General features: G+C 43.1%; 1 pseudogene; it reads left to right on the top strand.

Annotated features, from left to right (window-relative positions):
• The first annotated feature begins 2,845 nt into the window (after positions 1-2,845).
• On the top strand, positions 2,846-8,031 carry LOC137896070 (lutropin-choriogonadotropic hormone receptor-like; annotated as a pseudogene).
• The last annotated feature ends 610 nt before the right edge of the window (positions 8,032-8,641 follow it).

Below are 8,641 nucleotides of genomic sequence, written 5' to 3'. Positions count from 1 at the left end.
CAAGTCCTTACATGCAACCGCAATTACTCGTAAAAATTGTGATGCTGTGTCAAATAATAATCAACGTAATTTCTTAACCATGCGCTTCAAAGGAAAATGGTATAAAGACAAGATGTAAAAGCTCAATCTTGATTTTTGGGAACATTTTGACATTTCAATCAGGACAAATAAACTTTTAGCCAACATTTACACTTGGGCTATACTTTACTTCTAATGGTATTCTGTTCTTCACACTTCTCACACATGTTCTGCTATCGCAGTCTGGAGCCATTAATCAACCTCAGCTGTTCTCATCAGCTGGTCACATCTGTCCAATAAGGACATGCCTTCATCATCAATCAATCATTTCACTGCTGTCTATTTAAGTCCAACTTAATCATCTCCCCGTCACCACCCAGTCTTCAAGATTCACCGACTTCATAATTCATCAGGTTCACCGGCGTCATCAGCCGCCACCACCACCAGTGTCTGAAATCCAAGACAAATTTCCTTTGACCTGGAGATCTGGAGAAATCTCTGCTACGATGGGACAAACCATCAATGTCCTGCAGTTCCTCAGGAGGCTCAGAAACATGATTCTATAAATATGCACTGATACTAAGTACATGGGCTCAGGAACGGGTTAGAAAATGTGTAACGGTAAACAATATCCTTCCAACCTGCACATCTTTGAAAGCCCAATATATGCTGGAAGGTGTGTGCAACAACATCCAGATGTCATTGAGGTGACATATCTTTCAGGGTCGCCCCTGGTGATTCCAGAAAGCAGGGTAAAGTGTCTAGACTGGCCTGCCTGTAATCCACACAGCCTAAAATATGGGACAGAATTCCAGTGCAAACACTTCTGCAATTAATATCCTATGTTGTCATCTGTTCCCCAGTGGGACTAGAATAGATGATGCAACCCAATTTAAACAACTTCTGAAGTGTGTTTTTAACCATCAATTTCAGTATCAGTGCATATTTATAAAAAATCAATAAAGTTTTGTTTTATTGCACTCAGTTATTATGTGCAATAGTCAATGTGGTGATATTAGGATTTATGCTGTATAACTATATAATCTGGGGGATTTCTCAATTAAACAAGCTTTCTCACACCGAGCTACATGCTGACGATCTGGCCTTGCATCTCCGTCCAAGTCATGTCGACTTTGTCCTGAAGATAAATGACCAATAGAAAAGAAGCAGGTTTTAACCTTGTAGTATAATCAGTTAAACACTTTCCAGATTACAAAGATGAAGCCAAAGCGAGCTGTAGGCATGTCAATTAAACTAACTTACACTTTAAATTGTTAAATAGTTAAACTTTTCAAAATCTATGTCAGCCCTTGTATACATTATGTGTACATAATCTCTTTAAAGCAACAAGGAATCAAGGCCCATTAAACAGCAAAATATCCAAAGCTGAAAAATGAGTGTTTTACTGACAGAGCTAGACTCCAACTATTAGACAATATAAATTAACGCAATCCTTAAAGGAAATGAGTAACTGCCAATAAAAAGGAAGAGTGCATCAGATATAAGAGATGGTGTATTTGTCTGTTGGTCAGAGAGGGAGACTGCGCGTGGTTTGAAACAGGTTCACTTCTTGTTTTGCTGCTGAGCTGCAGCTACGATGAAGAATAAAGCAAAGGGGCTCTCAGAGCAAACTCAGCGTCCCGGTTTCCAATTACCAGAAAATGCCACACAGATGTGTGCTCACTCTTGAACTCCCAGGAATTGAAATTTTGTGTGTAGAAATAGGAAGTGAATGTATTTGACACCAATTGCTGCTTCCAACACTTTGAGCTACGACTGTGGGCTCAACCCGTGTGTGTGTCTGCTGCGGTGTGTACGATGTGTTTCCTGTCGGCGGCAGTTCTTTTATATTGTGTTCTCCCTTTTTTTTTTCTCGCTGGATATGCGGAATTGTTTTAGCATGTTGTCATATTGCGACATGTCATTTTGCCTTTGGTGGTACTGCATCCCTCGACCAATGATTCGTCCTCCGATAACTAGTAGGATGCTGACAGGCCAACAGCCCCCCCCCCCCCCCCCAAAGATGCATATTGTGCCTAAAAAAGGAAGCCTTGACAACACACAGCGATAAAGTAGGTGGAGGTGATGGTGCAGAGTGTGATCACACCTACTGCCTTTTTGCCACGTCTGCACAGGTCTGAAGGACGCCGGTCTCTGGTCACCTAATTGAAGACAAAGAAATATGTTTGAACCCACGCTCACATTCCATAGATGTAAATTCGGTTTACTTAAGCACAAAATTATTAGAGAAATATGGAAGAGAGGCCCATCTGAAGTATGGGCATGGCCTTAGAATAACATTCTAGAATAAAAACAAGGCTTTAGTGTTTTTCAGGTAACTTGTTGTGCAGCTTTGTGGGACTGAGGCTGTAGTGTGAGAGGACTAAAGGAGACTGCATCAAAACGATTTGTGACTCCAAAATGACCACCCAGAGAAACAGAACAATGAATGAAGGCAACCCAACTACAAACAGAAGAAAACCAAGCTCACAGTAATCACAGAAACAAACTAAAAACACAGAGGACCCACCGACACACAAAATGACCACCAAGAGAGGGAAATCAATCCCAATACGACAAATGACCCCACAAAAAGAAATACTATGGACACATGATGCACACGCACTCTGTCATAATGTTAATAATACTTAATACTAACATTAAAATATGTGTAACTGCATTTTGAAAGAGTTCAAAGGTGAAAAGGAGGTCAAGCCTCACACATTCACCTTTCCAGGGAGCTGTGTGTGTGTGTGTGTGTGTGTATGTGTGTGTGTCTGCTTGTTATACAAGAGCGGTGAGGAGAAGGTGATGCTACTCTGTCGACATGGGTCACAGTGGAGGAGCGAGGCGACAGCGCCATGAAAGAGGTCAGAGACAGCCGAGGTGATTCAGCTCAGGATGGACACGATGACACGGAGGCGCTGCAAACTGCTGTAAATGCAAACAAAAAAAGGATTTGCAACCAAAGAAAAGATTTGCAAACAAGAGTAATGGATTTGCAATTTTAAAAAATATTTGAAAACAAGACCATTATTATCTATAAACATTACTTTTGTTTGCAAATCTTTTTTTTTGTTGCAAATCCATTAGCAAATCCATGGCCTGGCTCCTGGTCGTGCTGTCCGGTGTCCAGAGCGCGCGCTCCCGCGGGGCGTTCACCTGTCTGGCCGTCTGCCGCTGCAGCGCCGACGCTTTCCGGTGCAGCAGCGACACCCAGCTGAATATAAATCATTTTTATTCCATTGCCCGCCCCCCCCCCCCCCCCCCCCCCCTTCCACGCACATTTAACTGATTATGACTAAACATTTACACTAGTGTTATCACTAATGTATTGTGTGCTTCAGGTACTTATGGGACCAGACTGCAGATCATTCACACGTCGCATGTCCATTTAGGAATAGAAAACAAAAAACAACCGAAGGTAAAAGAAATATCGACATCAAAACATGCTACAATTAGCTGACATTACAACTGGATGATGTGTCGTGCCAAAGCCAGTCAGACAAGAGAAGACATCAGTTCTTTGATTTGCCTAAATCAAAGTCTGTCATGCGTTTACAGTAAACACTCCATCCTAAAGCTGCAGCGTCAGCCTGGGCCGTCACACGAGTGGCTTGATGAGTGGGGCTGTGGTGAAATCAATTTCAAACTGAACATGCTGAGTGTGTCTGACTTTGATCTCTGCTCCTCAGGGACAGGCCTCATCAGTCCCAGAGACTTTACAGTACTCGCATGTGATAGGTGCATTATGTCCTCAATGGTTAAAACAAAAAAAATACATTATGCCGCTGTCTTTAAAGCGACGACCTTTCATCAAAGCCTGATCTGTGCGCCGGCGATGACACAGACTGGAAATCACAGCAAGGCCGCGTCTCGATGAGGCGAAGAAGCTTTTCATCAGCCGTATGCAGAGATTAGGACACTAAACCCCGTAAAAGGCATTAAAAAACTACATTCAAGCGTTAGAGATGGAGGTATTTAAAGGTTTTCTCCGTTCTTTCAGTGAGAGCGAAAGATGAGGCTGAAGGAAAAGGAAGCAAAAACACCCAAGGACAAATAAAGGGGTCTTGTTGACTTTGTTTAGTCCTCCTTATCAAACATCCACCCTCAGTCTCCTTGACCCAGATGCATCAGTGATTTATGTTTAGACAGCGTGCGTGTGTGCGTGTGTGTGTGTGTGTGGTGCCCTAGAAATATCAATCATTGATATTAAAATAAATACTATGTCCCTCATGAGCTGCATCCCAATTATCAATCAACTATCAGCTTTGTCCTATTTCTAAAAAGTACGGAAAGGAAGAAAAGCATGTGTGTGATTAAATCCCACATTCATTAACTGATGTGAGGGACATTTCTAGAATAAGTAGTCTAGTGGCTCCCGTTAAACTGCTTCCTTTTTCTTTTTACCACAGTGAGATTTCCCAGAGCGACTGCATCACACAGATCCGGAGACACGCCTTCCTTTCCCTCTGCAGCCTGGCTCAAATGTAAGTGACACTTCCACCAAGTGTCAAATTCACAGCTCCATACGTCTTTGACACTTTATTTTCAGTTTCAGGGGATTAGCCCCTCAACTACAGAGCAGCTGATTTGTGAATGGGCCTTCCTGCTTTTCGTTGACAGAAAAAGTGTGATTGCTATTTTTTTTTTCCTGCAGTTCATTGCAGAACATCAACAGTCTGGGGGTTATTGAAAAGGGGCTTTCACTGACCTGCCCAGGCTGGAATATCTGTAAATCACCTTTTTTAAACTTGTCTGACCCAAGGATTTTGTAGTCACTGCGATTCATTCTCATTCCTCAGGAGGCAAGTATTTAAACTTGCATGTTATTTTATTTGATTCTAAATACTGTGGACATCCTAAACCTTCCAAAAATTTAAATACTTGCAATTAATCTGGTAAACATTTATTATTAAATAATACTTTGTCACAGCAGTTTATAATAAGTTTGTAGTACAGTTTCCCATTTTTTTCCAGTTGGTACTAAATACCAAATTCTGAGGAAAAGGCAGGAGGCAGAGCTAGAAGTGAAGATGCTGAGGTTCTCCTTGCCGGTGACCAGGTTGGATAGGATTAGAAATGAGACAAGAGGGACAGTGAAGTTTAGAAATTTTGGAGATAAGATCAGAGGACAGACTTTGATGGTTTGGACATGTCCAGAGGAGAGACAGGGACTATATCGGTAGAAGCATGCTGAGGATGGAACTGCCAGGGAACAGGGCTAGAGGTCAATTATAGGTGCAGCCGCACAAGTCATTTCTCTGGATGGGTTTTATTTAGTACATCCTTACCTGCAGTACTGGTCATTTTACCATGGCAACCACCTGCTACTGTTTGCGATGCATCTTCAAACAGCGTCACGTCCAAAGGGAAAAAAAGGTTCTTCTCTGAAAGGCTTTTTGCTTATTTAGCATTCATTGCTTCAAGGTTGGGATCAAGCAGTAAATTGTTGTTTGACCTGTAATATTTCCCTGAAATGTCTCGTACCAACTGAGACAACCTGATATCTTGTTTGCACGTTCAAGATTTGTTCTTGTGAGTTGATAGTCATCATTCATTGATGCTGGTCTTCTCAGGAGCATCTCAAACACCGGGGTGATGCATTTCCAAGACTTCTCAACCATCTCTTCCTTGGTGTCAAATATTATGTGAGTCATGTATTTTCTTTCAAATTAAGACATAGAACAAGGGGGACCCTGGTTGTTTATTCTGCACACAGTTTTTAATCTGTTAATGTCACACTGTTGCTCCCAAGCCTCCCCCAGTGGGTCACATGTCATCAAACTGCATGTTTTGTTTTTTTATCGCTATACATCATTTTGTCAAAGTGATCATTTAGCCTCAGCCCAGGTTACTGTCATCTCCTCTGTGTGTAGAGAAATGACAGATAACATGGGAATCGATTTCATCCCTCCCAATTCTTTCCAGGGTATCACGCAGGAGCATGTTGACATGTGAGTACAGGAGCCTGGCTCCCATTGGCTCCTCTTCCCCCATCAGAAGAGACAGGAGCAACAATTTGCCACCACTTGTTGAAAATGTATTTTGGTGTGTCTCGATATTCTTATGTAATCGTATGTTCGCTTGTCCGACCTTGGCAACCGGTATTTTTTTTTTTTTTTTACAGAAAACGAGAATGAATAACGGCGTGTCCTCGACAGGAACCTGGTTAGAAACGGCTTCAGTGGAATCAAGTCCCACGCATTTAATGGAAGCAAGCTCAACACCCTGTAAGCACATTGACAATATGAATTGTGTAAAATGACAGGCCTCAATAGTGTGTAGTTCAGCTTTAAGGCTTCCTAAAAACTCAACGTACGAGTCAACAAACGTCATGTAAGACTAAACAACGAAGGAACTACAGGCCCAAACTTTCTGTGAGTGACTAATTCACGAGAAGACAAAGATGAGCGGCGAACAAAGCCGCTATAATCAATATTTCCGTATTAATGGCTGATCATGTGACAGAACGTGAAAGGACTCAGTGGTTGAGTCTGGAGTTGATCAGCTCAAAGTTTGGCTTTTGTTCACTCTTACTGCGTTTGGTGAAAAAGCTCTGAGAGGAGCGACGCACATCGTCAGCTAATTAACAGAAAAGAGCGTCTGACTGCTACGAAGCCTTTATTTTTATCTCACAAAATATATCAAATATTGACTGTAAATTGTAGGGGTGACCAGATGGAGAAAAGAATATACATATATGGAAGTTCTCGCCTATTGTAACAAATTTGATGTTCCACAGAAAAGAGGGTGAAATCAAAAAGCAGCAAACTTCATGCTTATTTTTCAAAGTTTATTTACATGCAACAGGGCAATCACAGATTTTCTGCCTGTTAAAGTCAGCCGTGTTAAGATGCCTCCATTTGAACAGGGTCAGTGAAGGAAGATTAATATTCAAAACAAAGTGTATCAGGCTATTGTATAAACATCAGGGCAGTGTCGGCCGGTCTGAATAAACCCCCAACAGAGCAGACCGTGCTGAACACCGATTTGACGGTCGGACATTCTGTGGCGTCTAACTTTGTCCCTTTTTCTATTTACAGGGAGAGCGCCTGAAGGAACTTCACAATGTTATGTGATCTCAGCCAAAGTGAAACATACGGTAATCCAGCAAAGAGCCGAAAAGCACACAGCGAGGTTCATCTAGATTAAACAGCACCCGAACTGAACAAAGGAGTTCAATCAGAAATGTGTGTTTACACTGTGACACGTTTAAACATCCACCTGCGTTGTTAGACCAACTTTTAGATGATTCGTCATCCTCCCATTATCTATTACAAGTAACTGCCCCTGGAATTTGAGTGTGCGAGCAACCCCTTTGAAGTGCACTCCAAAGCCAGACGAGTTTAACCCTTGTGAATACTTGCTGGGTTTCCCCTGCCTGCGCCGTCTCACTTGGATCGTCGCCGTCTCTGATTTCTCATGTGCAACCTGGCCATCGCTGACCTGTGCATGGGGCTCTACCTGATGCTCATCAGCTGTATGGACCACCGCTCTCGTCACGAGTACTACGACCACGCCACGGTCCGGCAGACGGGGCCTGGATGTGGTGTAGCAGGGTTCTTGACCGTTTGCCAATGAGCTGTCGGTATATACACCGACTAATTAGCCTTGAACGCTGCCACACCATCACAAATGTCATGCACGTCAACAAGGTGCAGATGCATCACGTAGCAGACATAATGGGGGCAGGCTGGGGCTTCCCTCTGCTGGCTGCCCTGCTCCCTCTAGTGGGGGTCAGCAGTTACAGCAAAGTGAGCATCTGTCTACCAATGGACATCGACGCCCTGACCTCTATATATCTGAGCGTTCACAACCCAGAGTAGAGCATGCTACGTGTCGCGGAGACACCAAAATCGCCAAGCGCATGGCTGTGCTTATTTTCACCGACTTCTTATGGATGGCTCAAATCTCCTTCGCCATCTCTGCAGCCCTGCAACCGTGTCTCATTCCAAGATCCTCCTCACCCTGTTCTTGAACACGCTCTTCACACTGTTTGAAAAGGGCTAATGAAAGGTCTTGGTCTACCTACTGCATATCTTCACCATCAACACACCCTACCTCTGTCAGGATCAAGTGCAAAGTCTGCAGAAGAAGCTGTAAATCTGGACACCATTTCCGCTCCCACCAAGCCTCAGACCGAGGGTCACCACAGAATTTCTTCTGATCTGCCCATCAGAAGAAATTCCTCCAGCACCGCAGAGTGTGCTGCGAGACGGCGCGGGCGAAGCACCCAATACTCCCCCGGGAAAAGAAGCTATAGAACCCCTGGAAGAATCGCTCCCTCTTTTAGATGCACAACTCCCACAGACACCAGCGGTTCCTTTTAAAAGATATAATACAACCACATCCGAACGAACCAGTACACCAACCATATCTCCCCATAAATAGCTTCCCACTGAATTCAATAGAGACAAGTGTTTGAATAATCCGAGTCACGACTTTAGCATCTATTCAAACCACAACACAAAGTATTTGCTTCCATGCTGACATTTACTAACTTTGTGTGTTCAAGGAAACTTGTACACTGGAAGTTACCGACTATAAAAAGGTCTCTCATACATGACATGAAATAAAAAAAACTTTAAGCAGGTATGCATGGAAAATAAAAGGCTTGCTG

The sequence above is a fragment of the Brachionichthys hirsutus genome, chromosome 7 (assembly GCF_040956055.1).
Source record: "Brachionichthys hirsutus isolate HB-005 chromosome 7, CSIRO-AGI_Bhir_v1, whole genome shotgun sequence".
Lineage (NCBI taxonomy): Eukaryota > Metazoa > Chordata > Actinopteri > Lophiiformes > Brachionichthyidae > Brachionichthys > Brachionichthys hirsutus.
Note: the sequence above shows the minus strand (reverse complement) of the source record. Positions and strands in the feature narration are given on the sequence as shown.